General features: G+C 48.5%; 1 protein-coding gene and 1 non-coding gene across 2 annotated transcripts in view; one reads left to right on the forward strand and one right to left on the reverse strand.

The window, feature by feature from the left end:
* The window catches only part of LOC126424680 (uncharacterized), a 454,138-nt gene that overhangs the window by 345,923 nt on the left and 85,061 nt on the right, over window positions 1-23,154 (reverse strand). The window lies entirely within an intron of this gene.
* Trnas-cga (transfer RNA serine (anticodon CGA)) lies at window positions 6,866-6,940 on the forward strand. The gene has a single exon. It is a non-coding gene; the product is annotated as a tRNA-Ser (tRNA).

A 23,154-nucleotide genomic window follows, 5' to 3' on the forward strand; every position in this document is an offset into this window, starting at 1 on the left:
GCGGGCACATCAGTCTCTTCTGTTTCTACGCTATCTGATAGAAACCAGTCGTTATTCCTGTGAGTCTTGTAGTATTTTTTCGGTTTGTTATTGCTCTTGAACTGTTCATTTATCATATCTGCTCGAGGCCAGACCAGAGTTTTTTTGAACGTGTGTGCCAAACTGCGTGAAAACTACACTACTGGCCATTAAAATTGCTACACTAAGAAGATGATGTGCTACAGACGCGAAATTTAATCGACAGGAAGAAGATGCTGTGATATGCAAATGATTAGCTTTTCAGAGCATTCACACAAGGTTGGTGCCGGTGACGACACCTACAACGTGCTGACATGACGAAAGTTTCCAACCGATTTCTCATACACAAACAACAGTTGACCGGCGTTGCCTGGTGAAACGTTGCTGTGATGCCTGGTGTATGGAGGGGAAATGCGTACCATCACGTTTCCGATTTTGATAAAGGTCGGATTATAGCCTATCACGTTTGCGGTTTATCGTTTCGCGACATTGCTTCTCGCGTTGGTCGAGATCCAATGACTCTTAACAGAACATGGAATCGGTGGCTGCAGGAGGGTTATACGGAACGCAGTGCTGGATCCCAACGGCCTCGTATCACTTGCAGTCGAGATGACAGGTATCTTATCCTCATGGCTGTAACGGATCGTGCAGCCACGTGTCGATCCCTGAGTCAACAGATGGGGACGTTTACAAGACAACAACCATCTGCACGAACAGTTCGACGACGTCTGCAGCAGCATGGACTATCAGCTCGGATTCCATGGCTGTGGTTACTCTTGACGCTGCATCACAGACAGGAGCGCCTGGGTTGGTGTACTCAAAGACGAACCTGGGTGCACGAATGGGAAAAGGTCATTTTTTCGGATGAATCCAGGTTCTGTTTACAGCATCATGATGGTCGCATCCGTGTTTGGCGACATCGCGGTGAACGCACTTTGGAAGCATGTATTCGTACCGCCATACTGGCGTATTACCCGGCGTGATGGTAAGGGGTGCCATTGGTTACACGTCTCGGTCACCTCTTGTTGGCATTGGCGGCACATTGAACAGTGGACGTTACATTTCAGATGTATTAAGACCCGTGGCTCTACGCTTCATTCGATCTTTGCGAAATCCTACATTTCAGCAGGATAATGCACGACCGCATGTTGCAGGTCCTGTACGGGCCTTTCTGGATACAGAAAATGTTCGACTGCTGCCCTGGCCGGCACATTCTTCAGATCTCCCAAAATTGCAAACGTCTGGTCAATGGTGGCCGAGCAACTAGCTCGCCACAATACACCAGTCACTACTCTTGATGAACTGTGGTATCGTGTTGAAGCTGCATGGGCAGCTGTACCTGTACACGCCATCCGAGCTCTGTTTGACTCAATGCCCAGGCGTATGAAGGCCGTTATTACGGCAAGAGGTGGTTGTTCTGGGTACTTATTTCTGAGGATCTATGCACCCAAATTGCGTGAAAATGTCACGTGTCAGTTCTAGTATAATATATTTGTCCAATGAAGACCCTTTTATCATCTGCATTTCTTTTTGGTGTAGCAATTTTAATGGCCAGTAGTGTACAATCTGGCTGGCTAGCGTACCAGGACCCAGTGGTCGTCGAATTCGTTACGGGTCTACCTGTCACGCCCATCTTGAAAGTTGGCGCATTAAGCTGTACGGCCGTTGTACGGACATTTGCCACACCGGACATTTGTCACGGCGGACATTTGCCACGATTTTACCTGCTCCGAAGTGTTGGGTCCCTTGTCCCCCCCTCCCCCCTACCCCTCCTCCTCCTCCTCCTCTTCCTCGGCCGTCGCCCGACCCGCAGTAAATGTACTCACTGAGCCTTTCCAGTGGTTTTCTTAACATAGGACCAGAATCTCTATGGATTTTCCGCCACATTTCTAGAGAGAGTTTCGTTGTGGAAACTATTAAATGCATCTCGCATCGAAATCTGCACCAAATTTCGAGCCTCAGTAAAACTTCGCCCATCTTGGAGATTTTGCATTCGTCTAAATTATATGTGCCTTTTTCGGTGCACCTGCAGCAGCTTTCTGTCGTGTTTTGTGTACCATCGGGGATGAGTTCCGTCTGATATTAATTTATTTAGTATGAATCTCTCGAGTTCTGTTAATACTATTTCTTTGAACTTAAGCCGCATATGGTCTTCACTTACATAGTTCGGAAGGATTGGAGACTGTCTCTTAGAAAGACGTCAACCGAATTTTTAGCTGCTTTTATAAGTAGATATATTTCGCGTTTAGTTTTGGTGAATTTCTCTGTTACGGAATTGAGCCTCGCTACGACTGTGTGTTCACTAATCCCTGTATCCGTCGTGATGCTCAGGATTATTTGTGGCTAACAGGTCAAGCGCGTTTTCGTAACCATTTACAATTTTAATGGCCTCGTGAACTAATCGTTCAAAATAATTTTTAAAAAAGCATTTAGAACAATTACGGAAATTGTTTTCTATCACAATAGGGTCTGAAAATGTATTTTTATCAACATACCGAAGGTAGATTGTAGTCACTGCCATCTATAATTGTATGAGTAGGGTACCTATTTGCGATGAGACGCGAGTTTTCTTTGAAATGTTGAGCAACTGTTTCATCTGAGACCGGAGGTGGGTAAAAGGAGCCAGTTATTAATTGATTCCGGTTGTCGAATATAACCTCTGTCCATAATAAGTCACAGCAACCACCTGCTTCAATGTTGCTTGTGAGCTGGAACACACATTACATTATTTTTCCTTAAGTTGTGATTCTTGTTTCTGTTGTAGTGCAGATCATTACATTTACGGCTTTTCCCTCCGAAACCTAGGATGCTTTCTCTGTGACCCTGTAAAAACCAGAGTTAAACAATGTAGAACAACAACGTACGTTATAAGCACAGCATTCTGTATTACTTCATTTCCCTATTTCTAACATTTTAAAACTGTACGTCGACTTTAGATGACATGTGAATCGTAGATGTTCTTATCTCTGTTTATGAACGTACTTTCAGGTATGTTTTGAACATTGTCCCGCTACACTTTATTCAAAAATGGTTCAAATGGCTCTGAGCACTATGGGACTCAACTGCTGTGGCCATAAGTCCCCTAGAACTTAGAACTACTTAAACCTAACTAACCTAAGGACATCACACACATCCATGCCCGAGGCAGGATTCGAACCTGCGACCGTAGCGGTCGTGCGGTTCCAGACTGTAGCGCCTTTAACCGCTCGGCCACTCCGGCCGGCTGCTACACTTTGTTAACTAATGTTTCGCCGCAAGGGATATCGGATTTTAGAGAGTAAATTAATATGAAGTATGTCGTTCTTCTTTTTGAACATTCACATACCCATTTCTGCTTTCCTTACTGTCTTTTGGGCATGCAGTTGTAGTAATTAAAGTAGGCACAAATGCAGCGATCAAAAAGGACTGATTAGCGTACATTCGCATTCTCTTTCCATCGTTCCTTTCTTGTTGCTCTCATGGCGATGGACTGTTTCTATCGTAATCAGTAAGCGTGAAAGGAAGCTACCGTACAGACAGAGGGATCTATATTTATACTCGGCAGAACTAATTACATACTGACATAGTCGTCGGAATTGCTTTCGTTTCCCAAAAGTTGTAAATATTTCGATTTTGGAAAAGAAGCTCTGTATTTGGCCAAGAGTTCGAAGAAGAAGGTCCGTTACGTACTGGTTGTATCGAGTAAGATGTGGAGACGGCAGTTTGAAAGCGGACAGAAGTAGTACGAGGAATGGCGTCCCTTACCTGAGGGATCGCTACTCAAGCTACCTGGCGAAGGGGCAAGTGTGGCAAACGTCCGGCGTGGCAAACGTCCGGCGTGGCAAATGTCCGGCATTCGTACGGCCTGCTATCACCGATATTTCTAACATACTTTTCTTTCATAAATTGCTGTGAGAGTCACAGATGTCGACTGCAGCAGAAGTGAAGTAATAATGAGTGAGGTAATGAGGGCGTGGACGGCGGAGGTGACTCGAGCAAGCGGCCCTAATTGGAGCACGACTCGCCGCCGACATCGTGTGTGGAGGGAGGCGTGTCTGTGCTGACTCATTAGCCTCGCTGACTTGCAGCTCAGCCCCCGGTTTGCCGCTGTTGGCGCAAATTGGCGGACGACACGAGCGCACGCTACACCGCTCTCCATTGTCACCTGCCACGCGCTGGCAGGGCACAGTGGGTCCTGCTCCGCCCGGAGAAACACCCACCACATCCTAGCTATGCTTCCAGATTTCCAACTGAGAAGACGTCCCAGACAAGGGTGAGCAGGACTACGTAGCATGTGCATCTTCGGTGATATCTTGAGTGAAAGTGATAAACGCGGACAAGGAATGAGTCATTCAAAGCACACATCACACTAATGCTGTAAACACCGCCTCCAGGGTAGTGCATATTATGCCGGTTTACGTTACCGCTTTTGGTGAATGACGCTTCGTCGATAAATAGAACGCGTGCAAAAAATCTGTCATCGTCCCGTAATTTCTCTTGTGCCCAGTGGCAGAACTGTGCACGACGTTCAAAGTCGTCGCCGTGCAATTCCTGGTGCATAAAATACGATACGGGTGCAATCGATGTTGATGTAGCATTCTCAACACCGACGTTTTTGAGATTCCCCTTTCTCGCGCAATTTGTCTGCTGCTGATGTGCGGATAAGCCGCGGCAGCAGCTAAAACACCTACTTCCGCATCGTCATTTGTTGCAGGTCGTGGCTGACGTTTCACATGTGGCTGAACACTTTCTGTTTCCTTAAATAACGCAACTATCCGGCGAACGGTCCGTACACTTGGATGATGTCGTCCAGAATACCGAGCAGCATACATAGCACACGCCCGTTGGGCATTTTGATCACAATAGCCGTACATCAAAACGATATCCACCTCTTCCGCAATTGGAAAACGGGCCATTTTAACACGGGTAATGTATCGCGAAGCAAATACCGTCCGCACTGGCGGAATGTTACGTGATACCACGTACTTATACGTTTGTGACTATTACAGCAGTATCTATCCCAAAGCTAAAAAAGTGGTCCAAATAAAACATTCATATTTATGTACATACTACACGAATATGTAATAAAAATGGGGGATCCTAATTTTAAAAAATGCGGTTGATATCAGTTTGACATATGGCTGCGCATTCTAGCGGGCCAATCATGGCGACATCTGGCTTCCCCCTTCAAGTTAGACGAGTTTCGTTCATTGCAGTTGTTTCGTTTGATGCTTATTTCGTGAAATATTTGGCCCGGTCACTATCAGTGGACCACCCTGTGTATGTGGATAGTAGAACGTTCTAGTTACTAATTTAGGCGTACTCCGTGCTCTGTTTGCAGCGATGAAAATAGAACGTGACCCCAGCATTTTTCGAGTATGTACCGTTACTTCGGCCAGGTGTATAGCTGGAGTTTAAACATGTAGGAACGTCTAGTAATGATTTGTGAAATTAGCATATAATAAGAATTCCTGCGCCAGTGTGACATCTGCTTAATGTAGCTGTCGCCTGCTCACCGCTGGGCAAGCAGAGACGCTAGAGGATTGGGCATTAAGGGCCAACTCACACCATTAGCATAAGCCGTCCCGGGAGTCGGGTCTTTCCCTGTCAGAACGGTGTGCACGCTTTTCGCAGTAATGCGGCAGGTATTCCCTCTAGACGTAGGGCTGTCAGTGGGTTCTCTTGCCGTAGCGAGTCTGCTGAGGGAGGTGCCAGGAATATTAAATAGTGTCGGCGCGAACCTGTAGATGCGCAAAGAACGTCTCACTGTGGACAGCGGCGATGTGGTGAAGTCTGGTGTAATGTACAGCGACAACGAAGGCTATGGTTGTTTATCATAGAACGAAGGCTTTCGCGACCGGATGACACTGCTGCTGGAAAACCTTTCGGGGTGTGAAGTTGTGGCCCAAGGAACTCTTCCGTTCCTGACGTTTCGCCCAGGACTGCGCTGGACATCTTCAGAGGCGCTCTTCCGCTGTGTCTTGCCGATTGACTGGTCGGACGTCGGAGAGGAAAGGGGGCGTGGTCGAAGTAATATGTGTTGAACAGAGATAATCATTGTCAAAGATAAAACTTAACTATCGATTGTCGTCTTGTCAAAGATAAAATTTTCTATCTTTGACAAGTCGACAATCGATAGTTAAGTTTTATCTTTGAAAAGGATTATCTCTGCTCATCACGTGTTTCTTTGACTACACCCGCTTTCCTGCAGTATATATGTAGCTCTCGCACATACTACCAGTCAGTCGGCAAGACTCAGCGGACGAGCGCCTCTGAAGATACACAGGGCAGTCCTGGACGAAACGTCAAGAACGGAAGCGTTTCTTCGACCACGACTTCACATCCCGAAAGGTTTATCAGCAGCTATGGTTGTTTATGTTGTATATGAAGTACCACAGGGCTGTGCCTGTTTGACTTCAGGATGCGCTGTGGGATTCTGTGAAGATGAGGGATTGGAGTTGTATGGGTGTGTGTTTTCAGTGTGTAAGCTTGTGTTTGGTGTTTTGTGTGTATAAGGATTGATTTTGGACGTTTCTGAGAAGCTGACTGAGATGCGTATGTCCACCAATCAGCATGGTTTTAGAAACCTTCGCTCGTGCGAAACTGAGCTTGTCTTTTTCTCACACGCAACACTGCAAACTTGGGATGAAGGGCAACAGGCAGATTCTATATTTCTAAATTTCCGGAAAGCATTTGAGACGGTGCTCCACCGCAGGCTGTTAACGAAGGTACTAGCGTATATAAGTTCACAGATGAAACTTCCTGGCAGATTAAACCTGTGTGCCAGACCGAGACTCGAACTCGGGACCTTTGCCTCAAGTGCTCTTCCGACTGAGCTACCCGAGCTGTGAGGACGGGATGTGAGTCGTGCTTGGGTAGCTCAGTCGGTAGAGCATTTGCCCGCGAAAGGCAAAGGTCCCGAGTTCGAGTCTCGGTCCAGCACACAGTTTTAATCTGCCAGGAAGTTTCATATCAGCGCACACTCCGCTGCAGAGTGAAAATTTCATTCTGAAGTTCACAGATATGTGCGTGGCTCGATGACTTCTTAAATAATAGAACCCACTATGACGTCCTCGGCGGCGAGTGCTCACCGAAGACAAGGATATTGTCAGGAGGGCCCCAGGGAAGTGTGACAAAATATGGTTCAAGTGCTTCAGAGGACTATGGGACTTAACATCTGAGGTCATCACTCCCCTAGAACTTAGAACTACTTAAACCTAACTAACCTAAGAACATCACACACATCCATGCCCGAGGCAGGATTCGAACCTCCTACCGTAGCGGTCCAGACTGAAGTGCCTAGAATCGCTCGGCCACACCGGCCGGCGAAGTGTGACAGGACTGCTGCTATTCTCTATATATACAAATGATTTGGCGGACAGGATGGGCAACAATCTCCGGTTGTTTGCTGATAATGCCGTGGTATACGCTAAGGTGTCGAAGTCGAGTGACTATAGGAAGATACAAGACGACTTAATCACAATTTCCAGTTGGTGTGATGAATAGCAGCTAGGCGTAAATGTGGACAAACGTGAAGAATGCGGATAAATAGGAAGATCAAATCTGTAACGTTCTGATACAGTGTTACCAGTGTCTTGCTTGACTCAGTAAAGCCGTTTAAATATCTGGGCGTAACACTGCAAAGCGATGCGAGGTGGGACGAGCAAGTGAAAACTGTGGTATGGAAGGTGAATGGTCGACTTCGATTTATTGGGAGAATTTTAGGAAAGGGTGGTTCGCCGGCCGAAGTGGCCGTGCGGTTAAAGGCGCTGCAGTCTGGAACCGCAAGACCGCTACGGTCGCAGGTTCGAATCCTGCCTCGGGCATGGATGTTTGTGATGTCCTTAGGTTAGTTAGGTTTAACTAGTTCTAAGTTCTAGGGGACTAGTGACCTCAGCAGTTGAGTCCCATGGTGCTCAGAGCCATTTGAACCATTTGGAGGGTGGTTCGCCTGTAAAAAAGATAGCATATATGACGGTGGTGCGTCCTATTCTCGAGTACTGCTGGAATGTTTGGGAACTGTAAGAGATCGGATTGAAGAATGATATCGGAGCAATTCAGAGGCGGTCTGCTACATGTGTTACCGTTAGGTTCAAATAACACGTGCGTGACACGGAGATGCTTCGGGAACTCAAATGGAAATGGAAATCCCTTTGTATAAGGCGACGCTCTTTTCAAGAATGGCAGTTGAGAAAATTTAGAGAATTAACATTTGAAGCTGACTGCCGAGCAACTCTACTATCGCCAACATGCATTCTGCATAAGGACCACGAAGATAAGATACGAGAAATTAGGGCACACAGAAAGTCGTTTTTCCCTCGCTCTTTTTGTCAGTGGAACACTAAAGGAAATGACAAGGAATGGTAAAGGGTACCTTCCGCCACGTACCGGTACCATACTTGTAGATGTGGATGTATATAAAGCTTCTGATGGTTCGTGTCCCAAATTTTGAATGAGAAAGTGGGGAGGGGGGGGGGGGAGAGTTTTTGTTGTTTCGTAAAATGTTGTGGGTTTTTCCTGAATAAGTGTGTACATGCGAATGTGTTGGGGACGTATCTGCAAGCGCCCGAGATGACACGGAAAACTGTTTTGGAGAAATTGCAGTCCTGTCATTGCTGTGCCTGGCGCCAAAGACCACACTTTCGAGCCGTACGAGATGACCAGAAATATGAGTTGGCGTCAGAGGAGGAGTTTGCACTGGACGGTTTATACATTTCCTTTGAGAAGGGGCTAGGACCTACAGAAAAGTGCGCAGCCTTTGTTCGCTACAGTGGTGAGATGGAAAATGTTCAAATTGTGAAGTCCTATGCGACCAAACAGCTTACACATTACTTAATCCGACTTAAACTAGCTTACGGTAAGGACAACACACACACACACACACACACACACATCCATGCCCGAGGAAGGAGTCGAACCTCCGACTCGGGGAGCCTCGCGGACCGTGACAAGACGACTGAGACCGCGCGGCGGTGAGATGCATGTTCCACGTTAGGCGTCGATCTACACTCCTGGAAATGGAAAAAAGAACACATTGACACCGTTGTGTCAGACCCACCATACTTGCTCCGGACACTGCGAGAGGGCTGTACAAGCAATGATCACACGCACGGCACAGCGGACACACCAGGAACCGCGGTGTTGGCCGTCGAATGGCGCTAGCTGCGCAGCATTTGTGCACCGCCGCCGTCAGTGTCAGCCAGTTTGCCGTGGCATACGGAGCTCCATCGCAGTCTTTAACACTGGTAGCATGCCGCGACAGCGTGGACGTGAACCGTATGTGCAGTTGACGGACTTTGAGCGAGGGCGTATAGTGGGCATGCGGGAGGCCGGGTGGACGTACCGCCGAATTGCTCAACACGTGGGGCGTGAGGTCTCCACAGTACATCGATGTTGTCGCCAGTGGTCGGTGGAAGGTGCACGTGCCCGTCGACCTGGGACCGGACCGCAGCGACGCACGGATGCACGCCAAGACCGTAGGATCCTACGCAGTGCCGTAGGGGACCGCACCGCCACTTCCCAGCAAATTAGGGACACTGTTGCTCCTGGGGTATCGGCGAGGACCATTCGCAACCGTCTCCATGAAGCTGGACTACGGTCCCGCACACCGTTAGGCCGTCTTCCGCTCACGCCCCAACATCGTGCAGCCCGCCTCCAGTGGTGTCGCGACAGGCGTGAATGGAGGGACGAATGGAGACGTGTCGTCTTCAGCGATGAGAGTCGCTTCTGCCTTGGTGCCAATGATGGTCGTATGCGTGTTTGGCGCCGTGCAGGTGAGCGCCACAATCAGGACTGCATACGACCGAGGCACACAGGGCCAACACCCGGCATCATGGTGTGGGGAGCGATCTCCTACACTGGCCGTACACCACTGGTGATCGTCGAGGGGACACTGAATAGTGCACGGTACATCCAAACCGTCATCGAACCCATTGTTCTACCATTCCTAGACCGGCAAGGGAACTTGCTGTTCCAACAGGACAATGCACGTCCGCATGTATCCCGTGCCACCCAACGTGCTCTAGAAGGTGTACGTCAACTACCCTGGCCAGCAAGATCTCCGGATCTGTCCCCCATTGAGCATGTTTGGGACTGGATGAAGCATCATCTCACGCGGTCTGCACGTCCAGCACGAACGATGGTCCAACTGAGGCGCCAGGTGGAAATGGCATGGCAAGCCGTTCCACAGGACTACATCCAGCATCTCTACGATCGTCTCCATGGGAGAATAGCAGCCTGCATTGCTGCGAAAGGGGGATATACACTGTACTAGTGCCGACATTGTGCATGCTCTGTTGCCTGTGTCTATGTGCCTGTGGTTCTGTCAGTGTGATCATGTGATGTATCTGACCCCAGGAATGTGTCAATAAAGTTTCCCCTTCCTGGGACAATGAATTCACGGTGTTCTTATTTCAATTTCCAGGAGTGTATTTCAAGGCCCAGATAAATTACTGAGTTTCTTCAGGTCATTTTTCTTCCGTCAGTGGTTAGTTGACAATCAGGAAGTTTGATTTTGGCGGTGAAATATATCTTCCGGCACTTTGTGGGTTGATCTTTATCTTCCATCGATTACACCACTGCGTAATATTGTGGAGTTGGTTCGTTGCTTGACTTGGGGTAGGGGACCAAACAGTGCGGTCATCGGTCCCATCGGATGAGGGAAGGATGTGGAAGGAAATCGGCCGTGTCTTTTCAAAGCAACAGTCCCGGCTTTTGCTTGAAGCGTTTTAAGGAAATCACGGAAAACCTAAATCAGGACGGCCGGACACAGGTTTGAAACGCCGTCCTCGCGAATGCGAGTCCAGTGTGCGAACCACTGAATACTGTCGAGGTGTTGCTGTGGGTAGCAGCTGTGGGTGGCAGTTTATATGGAGGAGGCTGCGACTGATTTGCATATGGTGGTTTCATCGGCGTAGAGAGCAATCTCTCCGCCGATGTGCTTAGGAATGTCATTCGTGTATGTGGTATAAAGGGTTGGACCTAAAACTGAGCCTTGCGGGACCCCTGGCGATATCTGCCGTGTCTTGGTGGACTTGTCCCCGTTCCTTACGAAGAGTTGTCGTCGTGTAGGGAAGGAGTCAACGATCCAGATTATGTGTGCAGGGCACCCTATCTGATCTAGTTCGTAAATTATGCCATCGGGCCAGACGCGGTCAGATGCTTTCTCTATGTCCAGGAACACTGCTCCCGTTGTTTCTCGCCTTGCCCTGACCAGACAAATGTGTTCTACCGAGTGTACAGAGACACGGCTCTCTATATGGCCGGCAGCCTGCCTGACGTCGAGAAACGGACGCTGCCTGTCAGCAGCCCTGTGCGAGAAAGAAGTCCCACGTTTTTACGGCGGCAACGCACCTAGCAGCTAGTCCTACAACCTGCCGACACTTGAAGTCGAGTTCCGGATGGCCGGCCAGTGTGGCCGAGCGTTTCTAAGCAATTCAATCTGGAACCGCGCGACCGGTACGGTCGCAGATTCGAAACCTCCCCATCGCACCCCCTTCAGATTTAGTTATAATTTGGCACAGTGGATAGGCCTTGAAAAACTGAACACAGATCAGTCGAGAAAACAGGAAGGGCACAGGAGCGCCGTGGTCCTGTGGTTAGCGTGAGCAGCTGCGGAGCGAGAGGTCCTTGGTTCAAGTCTGCCCTCGAGCGAAAAGTTTACGTACTTTATTTTTGCAAAGTTATGATCTGTCCGTTCGTTCATTGACGTCTCTGTTCACTGTAATAAGTTTAGTGTCTGTGTTTTGCGACTGCACCGCAAAACTGTGCGATTAGTAGACGAAAGGACGTGCCTCTCCATTGGGAACCGAAAACATTTGATCCAGGAAAACACGTCTGATATATTCTATACGACACTGGTGACGGCACGTGCGTCACATGACAGGAATATGTTGTCGACCCACCTAACTTCCACACTTGGCGAATGGGTAAAAAGATTCTTCTACCTTGCCCGATTTAGGTTTTCTTGTGGATGTGATAATCACTCCCAAAAAAGTGATGAAAACACAAGAGTGTGTCACATAAACTGCAACAAATGAATGCAACAGTTTCACAGTAGCACAGTTTTCTTTGCGCTCTGTCAAAAATTATTTTTTTAACGTTTTCAAATTTTTCCGTGTGTAGACCGTCATATCCTGCACATGTCCAAGCAAATCTGAACATGTCCTGGAATTTTGGAGAGCGAAACTGATTATGTGTGAGTGCCTGTACTCTGATAATTGCGTGAAAATAAAAATTTAAACTTTTTACCGGAGGGAAGACTTGAACCAAGGTCCTCTTGTTCCACAGCTGCTCACGCTAATCACGGGACCACGGCGCTCCTGTGCCCACATCATCCTTGATGTTGCCTATGTTGCCCATGGACTACTCAATTTGTATATTTTGCTTATTTTTTCATAGTTCCACACAACTTCTTCCTGTTTTCTCGATTGATCTGTGTCCAGTTTTTCAAGACCTATCCACTGTGCCAAATCTGAGGGGGGTGCGATGGGGAGGTTCCCTTGTACGTTCTAGGGGACTGATGACCTTACAAGCTAATTCCCGTAGTGCCCAGAGCCATTTGAACCATTTCTCTCTTCGAGTTCCGGATGGTTACTCGAGCCGAGAACCCTGCATTGTCGGACCGTCCTATTACCATTACACTTATAGTGATACCAGAGGTCTACAAATTCTCCTTCCAGCCTGTCTACCCACATCTCCGCCGCAACCATTTAAGTAGATCAACCTGCAGCAACGGAAACACAAAAGTACATGTCTAATGAAGCACAGTGTTATACGGTTACACTATGTGACCAGAAGTATACGGACATCTGGCTGAAAATTTCTCACAAGCTCGTGGTGCCCTCCATCAGAATGCTGGAATTCAGTATGGTGTTGAGCCACCCTTAGCCTTGATGACAGCTCCCGCTCTCACAGGCATACGTTCAATCAGGTGCTGGAAGGTTTCTTGAGAAATGGCAGCCCATTCTCCACGCAGTGCTGCACTGGGGAGAGGTATCGATGTCGGTAGGTGAGCCCTGGCACGAAGTTCGCATTCCAAAACATCCCAAAGGTGTTCTATAGGATTCAGGTCAGGACACTGTACAGGCCCACCCCTTACAGGTATGTTGTTGTCGTGTAACCACTCCTCCACAGGCCGTGCATTACGAACAGGTGCTCGATCGTGTTGAAAGATGCAATCGTCATCCCCGAATTGCTCTTCAACAGTGGGAAGCAAGAAAGTGCTTAAAACATCAGTGTAGCCCTATGCTGTGACAGTGCTCCGAAAAACAACAAGGGGTGCAAGCCCCCTCCTTGAAAAACACGACCACACCATAACACCACCGCCTCCGAGTTTTACTGTTGGTACAACACACGCTGGCAAATGACGTACACCGGGCATTCACCATACCCCTGCCTTGCCAGCGCTTCGCCACATTGTGTACCGTGATTTGTCACTCCACACAACGTTTTTCCACTGTTCAATCGTCCAATGTTTACGCTCCTTACACCAAGGGAGGCGTCGTTTGGCATTTACTGGCGTGATGTGTGGCTTATGAGCAGCCACCCGACCATGAATTCCAAGTTTTCTCACCTCCTGCCTAACTCTCATAGTACTTACAATAGATCCTGATGCAGTTTGGAATTCCTGTGTGATGGTCTGGATAGATGTCTGCCTATTACACATTATGACCCTCTTCAACTGTCGGTGGTCTCTGTTAGTCAACAGACGAGGTCGATTAGTGCTGTACGTGTCCCTTCTCGTATCCACTTCATTATCACATCGGAAACCATGCACCTAGGGATATTTAGGAGTGTGGAAATCTCGTGTACAGACGTATGACACAAGTAACACGCAATCACCTGAACGCCTTCGAAGTCACTGAGCTCCGCGGAGCGCCCCATTCTGCTCTCTCACGATATCTAATGACTACGGAAGTCACTGATATGGAGCACCTGCCAGTAGGTGGCCGAACAATGCACCTAATATGAAAAACGTATGTTTCTGGGGATGTCCAGATACTCTTGATCACATAGTGTATATGAATCTCTAGCGTCTGCCCTCCCGGACATGTACGAAAGAACAGACACCATGGATTCATATACAATGAAGCGCCAAAGAAACTGGTATTGGCATGCATATTCAAATACAGAGATATTTTATCTGGCAGAATACGCCGTTGCGGTCGGCAACGCCTATAAAAGACAACAACTGTCTCGCGAAGTTGTTAGGCCGCTTATTGCTGCTACGATCAAGATTTAAGTGAGTTTGAACGTGGTGTTATAATCGGCGCACGAACGATAGGATACAGCATCTCCAAGGTAGCGATGAAATGGGTATTTTGCCGCACGAACATTTCACGAGTGTACCGTGAATATCAGGTATCCGGTGAAACATCAAATCTCGACAGCGCTGCGGCCGGAAGAGGATTCTCCAAGAACTGGACCAACGACGACTCAAGAGATTCGTTTAACGTGACAGAAGTGCAACCCTTCTGCAAACTGCTGCAGATTTCAATGCTGAGCCGGCAACAAGTGTCAGCGTGAGAACTGTTGAACGGAGCCGACGGCCTAATCGCGTATCCTTGGTTACTGCACGGCACGTAGCTTTACGCCTCGCCTTGGCCCATCTGGCCCATCAACACCGACATCGGACTGTTGATGACTGGAAATACGTTGCCTGGTCGGACGAGTCCCGCTTCAAAATGTATCGAGCGGATAGCCGTGTACAGGTATGGAGACAACCTCATATCCATTTACCCTGCTTGTGAGCAGGGGACTGTTCAAGATGGCAGGCTGCGTAATGGTGTGGAGCGTCTGCAGTTGGAGTGGTATGGGTCCCCTGATATGTTTAGATACGACTCTGATAGGTGACACGTACGTAAGCATCCTGTCCCATCACCTGCATCCATTCATGTCCATTGTGCATTCCGACGGATTTGGGCAATTCCAGCAGGACAATGCGACACCCCACGCGTCCAGAATTGAAGAAGAGTGGCTTGAGGAACACTCTTGTGAGTTTAATCACTTCCGCTGCTCACCAAACTCTCCAGACATGAACATTATTGAGCGTATCTGGGATGCTTTGCAACATGCTCTTCAGAACAGATCTCCACCCCCTCGTACTCTCACCGATTTATGGGCAACCGTGTAGGATTCGTGGTGTCAGTTCTCTGCACACTGTTTCGGACATTAGTGGACTCATGCCACGTCGTCTTGCGATACTTCTGTGTGGTCGCAGGGGCCTTCCGAGATGTTAGGTTGTGTACCAATTTCTTTGGCTCTTCAGTGTAACTGATTCGCCTCGATGGGGAATGGATCCAGCACATTCAGTGCGGGTGCAAAACTACGTCCTACCTCTTGCACGAATCTCAAAGTAGTGAGCACGGAGCACGGAGGTTATGGACAGGAAGAGTGGATGGGCGGCTCCATGTGGGAAGGGCGTTGCCGAGGTAGTCCGCTCAGGTACGATAAACACTGTGCCCGGCTGGCGCACTGGTTAACGCAGCTGCCTACGTAGCAGGAGCTCCCGTGTTTGAATTCCGGTCCGGTAAACCTTTGCATTTGTCTACGCTGATGCCGCACTAAATCTTGATGCAGGTGATATCAGTAATCCCTTACCTTTCCTTCGTGCACCCTGCTCGTTCAACTTATATAATACACTCCTGGAAATGGAAAAAAGAACACATTGACACCGGTGTGTCAGACCCACCATACTTGCTCCGGACACTGCGAGAGGGCTGTACAAGCAATGATCACACGCACGGCACAGCGGACACACCAGGAACCGCGGTGTTGGCCGTCGAATGGCGCTAGCTGCGCAGCATTTGTGCACCGCCGCCGTCAGTGTCAGCCAGTTTGCCGTGGCATACGGAGCTCCATCGCAGTCTTTAACACTGGTAGCATGCCGCGACAGCGTGGACGTGAACCGTATGTGCAGTTGACGGACTTTGAGCGAGGGCGTATAGTGGGCATGCGGGAGGCCGGGTGGACGTACCGCCGAATTGCTCAACACGTGGGGCGTGAGGTCTCCACAGTACATCGATGTTGTCGCCAGTGGTCGGCGGAAGGTGCACGTGCCCGTCGACCTGGGACCGGACCGCAGCGACGCACGGATGCACGGCAAGACCGTAGGATCCTACGCAGTGCCGTAGGGGACCGCACCGCCACTTCCCAGCAAATTAGGGACACTGTTGCTCCTGGGGTATCGGCGAGGACCATTCGCAACCGTCTCCATGAAGCTGGACTACGGTCCCGCACACCGTTACGCCGTCTTCTGCTCACGCCCCAACATCGTGCAGCCCGCCTCCAGTGGTGTCGCGACAGGCGTGAATGGAGGGACGAATGGAGACGTGTCGTCTTCAGCGATGAGAGTCGCTTCTGCCTTGGTGCCAATGATGGTCGTATGCGAGTTTGGCGCCGTGCAGGTGAGCGCCACAATCAGGACTGCATACGACCGAGGCACACAGGGCCAACACCCGGCATCATGGTGTGGGGAGCGATCTCCTACACTGGCCGTACACCACTGGTGATCGTCGAGGGGACACTGAATAGTGCACGGTACATCCAAACCGTCATCGAACCCATTGTTCTACCATTCCTAGACCGGCAAGGGAACTTGTTGTTCCAACAGGACAATGCACGTCCGCATGTATCCCGTGCCACCCAACGTGCTCTAGAAGGTGTACGTCAACTACCCTGGCCAGCAAGATCTCCGGATTTGTCCCCCATTGAGCATGTTTGGGACTGGATGAAGCGTCGTCTCACGCGGTCTGCACGTCCAGCACGAACGCTGGTCCAACTGAGGCGCCAGATGGAAATGGCATGGCAAGCCGTTCCACAGGACTACATCCAGCATCTCTACGATGGTCTCCATGGGAGAATAGCAGCCTGCATTGCTGCGAAAGGTGGATATACACTGTACTAGTGCCGACATTGTGCATGCTCTGTTGCCTGTGTCTATGTGCCTGTGGTTCTGTCAGTGTGATCATGTGATGTATCTGACCCCAGGAATGTGTCAATAAAGGTTCCCCTTCCTGGGACAATGAATTCACGGTGTTCTTATTTCAATTTCCAGGAGTGTATGAAGCACAGTGGTTAAAAATCAGGCCAACTTGGGTTTCCGGAAGCGTTGCAACCTCCATGGGACGCGGTCAGCGTCTGCTAACTCGTTGCCCTGTCAATCGGATGTGACTACAGAACAGCCAGGTGTTTGTTTGGGTAGGCAGTTTCGCCGCATCTCATTTACCATAACGATGGGAGCAGCAAAACGGACAAACGAAATTTAAAGGAAACTGAGGAGAAATTTATAATTAGGGAATGTGTACGAGTCACGGAATAGAGAACAAGTACAGCACGGGAAAGTTTTCGTTTGTTTATGGGGCAGCTTCAAAAAAATCGGCAGGCGCCTGTCAATGCAAACTGTGATATAAGACACTAAAAGTCATTCGGGAACCTCGAGTATGTTGAGATTTGACCAGCAGTTTCCTCACTCATTAAATATTTTGCAAAAGGACGAAGACTTAGTGGCTGGTGAGAGTGGAAATGTGTGCTAAGGACTTGCGGCCATTTAGCAGCGTGTAGTCTTTCTAAATTTAGGGCAGACATTGATTGAAATAGGAAAAAAATATGGTGCTGTGGATATTTAAAACTGCATTCTGTTGGTATGCAACGTAGTGCGAAGAAAGCTCAGTACGAGAGAAGAGCTTCTTTTTTCAGACTTAATTGTTAATCTTCCGTACGTTATATGAATTTTTGGCTCTAAAGTTTTTAAATCTATAAAGGAGCAGTTATTAGGTGTGAAACATATTGTATATACACTTATTGTATATACACTTTACTTATTGTATATACACTCATGTTTACAAAAAACAAAACACCTTGAACGACTAGACATAGGACGTCCATATTCACAGGACATATACTTTATTATGGTCTGCAGAAATGGTTAGCATTCCAGTAACCTCGGTTCAACGTGTGTCCTCCTGCCCAGAAGGCACAGCGTCCCCCATGCGCCCCCATAACCTGTTCCATGCGTGAGGGCATCGACGCGTATAAGGCGCGGGTGGCGTCCTGTGGTATAGCCATCCATGCTGCAATCAGCTGGTTCCAAAGTTCACCTGTGGTGACTGGCACTGGGTCACAACTCTGCACCTGTCGTTTCACCGTACCCAACACATTGCCGATTGGCGACAAGCCTAGTGATCTGGCGGGCCAGGGCCAACGGCTGACGTCCTGTGACACCAAGAAGGCACGTGTTCGTGCAGCAACAAGTGGTCGTGCATTCTCTTGCTGAAAAACGGCGTCTGCGGTGTTGGCAGAAAGGGAATGGCTACGGGTCACAGCATGTCTTTCACGCAGATTACACTGGTCACACTGCACACGTGTGCTTTGTGGTTGTATCCAACAGCACCCCACATTAAGGCCTTGAGTTGGCGCTGTATGTCTTCTGCAAATGCATCACTGTGACGCCGGTCGGTCTGCGGCGAACCAAAATGCAGCCATCATTTTCAAGCAAACGGAAGTTAGATTCGTCCGGAAACGCTATCTGATGCCACTCCCGTCCCCAGTGACGTCGTTCCATACACGATTCCCGTCTAGCATTTTTTGCACATTCGCCGAAGATAGGCGGAGAATTGGACGACACGCACGTAAACCATGCCGCAATATACGGCGACGGACTGTCACCCCTTACAGTGTACGATGTGTTACGGTGTTCCATTGTTGCGCCAGACACGAGGAGGACGCAGATCTGTCCTGAAATGCCATTCGGTTGAGGTGTCGATCTTCTCGGGAGGTGGTCTGGGTGGAGCGACCTGACCCACCTCGTTGTGTTCTACAGCCTTTCGTGAACCGTTCTGCACACACCCGTTGAACTGTAGAGACACTTTGTCCCACAAGAGCAGCAATTTCCCAGTTGGATGCATCACATTCTCTCATGACAATAATGCGCCCCCTTGCAACCTCACTGTTTTAACGGTACGGTTCCCGCATACGTCTGCGAGGCATGCGGCACGTCTGCTCAAGTCACGCTGATCCATTATCTGCGGGCCGCTGTGGCCGAGCGGTTCTAGCCGCTTCAGTCCAGAACTGCGCTGTTGCTACGGTCGCAGGTTCGAATCCTGCCTTGGGCATGGATGTGTGTGATGTCCCTACGTTAGTTAGTTCTAAGTATAGGGGACTGATGACCTCAGATGTTAAGTTCCACAGTGTTTAGAGCCAATGAACCATTTTTTGATCCATTATCTACGGTTTATAGCGACAACGAGAGCCGCAGGCACATTTGGCCTGTCCATGGGACTGTCCACGATGACTTCAGTGTAATTATTGTCTGGGTTCTTCGTACATATAGTCCACGTCTCATAGAGTGACTTGGAACAGCACTCCGCCTTCAGGGACCATCCGACCGCCGTCTCATCCTCAGCTGAGGATGCGGAGAGGAGGGGCTTGTGGTCAGCACACTGCTCTGCCAGTCGTTATGATGGTTTTCTTTGACCAGAGCCGCTACTGTTAGGTCAACTAGCTCCTCATTTGGCACTACGAGGCTTAGTGCACCCCGAAAAACGGCAACAGCACATGACGGCCCAGATGGTCACCCATCCAAATGCCGGCCACGCCAGACAGCGCTTAACTTAGGTGATCTGACAGGAACCGGTGTATCCACTGCGGCAAGGCCATGGCCTGACTTGATACTGACAAAACATGTATTACTTAAGTTTTGCACACCAGTGTAGACACGTCTACCATATGCAGAATGTAAATGCTGTTACTTGTACCTACTTTGTTAGCTAGAGCTGAAATGGTAATCATTTACGTACGAGCATTTCAAACACACAATGCCAGTTGTAAGTTTGTTGCATGCTGCCTTAAAGCTGACGCAGTTTTCATAGCCAGCAGTTTAACAGTCGCATCTCAACTCTTCTACAAGCCAAGTATAGTCACATTACACAGATAAGTCATCGCTGTATTTGTACTCGAGTTGCAGTAAGGAGTCTGTTTTAGGTAATAATAGAGTGCCGCCTGTCCCGTCGGCGACCACACAGGGTAGTAGGCCAGCCGTGGAGTGGCGGCTGTTCTTCACCGAGAGTCCTGGCACGGTCGCCAAGTCGCGCCGGAGAGCTCGTAAAGCGGTGAGCTACGGCAGCCGGCGGAGGAGGAGCAGGGGGAGAGCGGCAAAAAGCCCGCAGACTGCAGACGCCGACCTGCGCACGGCAAATATGGCTGCTGCAGGACGAGGGCCCCTCTCTGGCTGCGACACCGCTGCCATCTGCCGGCGCGCGGCGGCGATCGAATATGGAAGGCCAGCACGCACGGGGTGGGTTGAGGTCTAGCGCCTCCGCTCTCTGAACCAGCTGTAGGACCGGGACAATTGGATTCCGCTTCGTAGCTCCTCTGTCAAGAACTACTCGTACTTTGCTATTCAGCTTGTAATGCCGTATTCTACAGTTGTGTAAATAAGCATAAAGGCAAAGATAAGGAAAAGATATGTATATATACGTATTTGGTATTGCAGGCATTTTTCTCGCACAGCCTTCAACAATGTAAATTAAATTCCCTCCCATCTTACCACTAGCATTAGTACTTAAGAAGTTTAAAGAAACGAGACAACCTTGTTGTTGTTGTCTTCAGTGCAGAGACTGGATTGATGCAGCTCTCCATGCTACTCTATCTTGTGCAATCTTCTTCATCTCCCAGTACCTACTGCAACCTACATCCTTCTGAATCTGCTTAGTGTATTCATCTCTTGGCCTCCCTCTACGATTTTTACCCTCCACGTTGCCCTCCAATACTAAACTGGTGATCCCTTGATGCCTCAGAACATGTCCTACCAACCGATCCCTTCTTCTGGTCAAGATGTGCCACAAACTTCTCTTCTCCCCAGTTCCATTTAATACCTCCTCATTAGTTATGTGATCTACCCACCTAATCTTCAGCATTCTTCTGTAGCATCACATCTCGATAGCTTCTATTCTCTTCTTGTCCAAACTAGTTATCGTCCACGTTTCACTTCGATACATGGCTACACTCCATACAAAAATACTTTCAGAAACGACTTCCTGACACTTAAATCTATACTCGATGTTAACAAATTTCTCTTCTTCAGAAACACTTTCCTTGCCATTGCCAGTCTACATTTTATATCCTCTCTACTTCGACCATCGTGAGTTATTTTGCTCCCCAAATAGCAAAACTCATTTACTACTTTAAGCGTCTCATTTCCTAATCTAAATCCCGCAGCATCAACCGATTTAATTCGACTACATTCCATTATCCTCGTTTTGCTTTTGTTGATGTTCATCTTATATCCTCCTTTCAGGACACTGTCCATTCCCTTCAACTACTCCTCCAAGTCCTTTGCTTTCTCTGACAGAATTACAATGTCATCGGCGAACCTCAAAGTTTTTATTTCTTCTCCATGGATTTTAATTCGTACTCCGAACTTTTCTTTTGTCTCCTTTACTGCTTACTCAATACACAGATTAAATAACATCGAGGATAGGCTACAATCCTGTCTCACTCCCTTCCCGACCACTGCTTCCCTTTCATGCCGCTCGACTCTTGTAACTGCCATCAGGTTTCTGTACAAATTGTAAATAACCTTTCGCTCCCTATATTTTACCCCTGCCACCTTCAGAATATGAAAGAGAGTATTCCAATCAACATTGTCAAAAGTTTTCTCTAAGTCTACGAATGCTAGAAACGTAGACTTGCCTTTCCTTAATCTATTCTCTAAGATAAGTTGTAAGGTCAGTATTGCCTCACGTGTTCCAACAGGAGTGGAAATTGACATAAAGGCACTGAACTGTTGCCCCAACAACCTAACGCATACAGTAAATAGACCACAACTACGAACTAGAATTTAGTCCAACATCCGTTGTTGTTAATAACTGCAAAAAACCTCTTAGGTACTGATTGTATAAGGGTAGTGACGAGATTGATATCAATTCAGGTTGTTGGTTCATTTGGGGGAAGGGACCAAACAGCGAGGTCATCGGTCCCATCGGATTAGGGAAGGATGGGGAAGGAAGTCCACCGTGCCCTTGCAAACGAACCATCCCAGAATTTGCTTAAAGCGATTTAGGGAAATCACGGAAAACGTAAATCAGGATGGAGGGACGCGGGTTTGAATCTTCGTCCCCACGAATGCGATTCCTGTGTGCTAGCTAAGCACTGCAACACCTCCCTCGGTCCACTCCGTTCGAACTGCAGTTTTCAGTTCTGCCACAGTCTCAAACTGTCATCCACTGCGGAAAACAGGTCTCCATGGGATTTAAATCCGGACTTCTCGATGTTCAGCTCAGAAGTGGAATTCCCCTGTCCTGAAACCACGACTGTTTTGGCAGGCCTGTGAAGCACAGCATTATCGTGTTGGAGTAGTACGTTACCATCCTCAAATTCCTCATGCACACGAATCAATTCAATTTTTAGAATCATCGGATTACAGTCTGGGGTGTAACCATCCCATTTTGGACGCGCCGTTAGCACAAAATGCTGCCCAGATCATAAAGCTGTCACCGCCAAAGTTTCTAGTCATCGAAACGTGTCCTTCTGTACGAATATCATGCCAGTAATACTAAAACGATATTGCCCATCCATATCAAGCTTTTTCTCATCAATGAAAATTACTTTGCTCCATTCTACTGTCCACGATACATGTTCGTCCACAAACTTAAGTCGAGCCATCTTATCCGCATGGTTCAAATGTGGCTTATGGAGCAGTTTCTTGAAATCCAGGTTCCCGTCTTGAGCCTGGATTTGTCTAACGCGTCTAGAAGGGAAGGATAACAGCAACTAGCCACGATTTAGAGGAGCACAAGCTTCTGACTTTTGCTTGACGCGCCGGCCGAAGTGGCCGTGCGGTTAAAGGCGCTGCAGTCTGGAACCGCAAGACCGCTACGGTCGCAGGTTCGAATCCTGCCTCGGGCATGGATGTTTGCGATATCCTTAGGATAGTTAGGACTGATGACCTCAGCGGTTGAGTCCCATAGTGGTCAGAGCCATTTTGCTTGACGCAGAATCAAACGCGTTTCTGGTGCTAACAGTTTTATGGACATATCCGCCATTTTTGCCATATTGTGCACCCAGTCTGACAAAATTATCAGTAACACAACTGGAACGCCCTAATTTCTTAGTAATCTGGCGATTAGACAGGGCCGTGTCTTCACACGCATTAATACT

The sequence above is a fragment of the Schistocerca serialis genome, chromosome 10 (genome assembly GCF_023864345.2).
Source record: "Schistocerca serialis cubense isolate TAMUIC-IGC-003099 chromosome 10, iqSchSeri2.2, whole genome shotgun sequence".
Taxonomy (NCBI): domain Eukaryota; kingdom Metazoa; phylum Arthropoda; class Insecta; order Orthoptera; family Acrididae; genus Schistocerca; species Schistocerca serialis.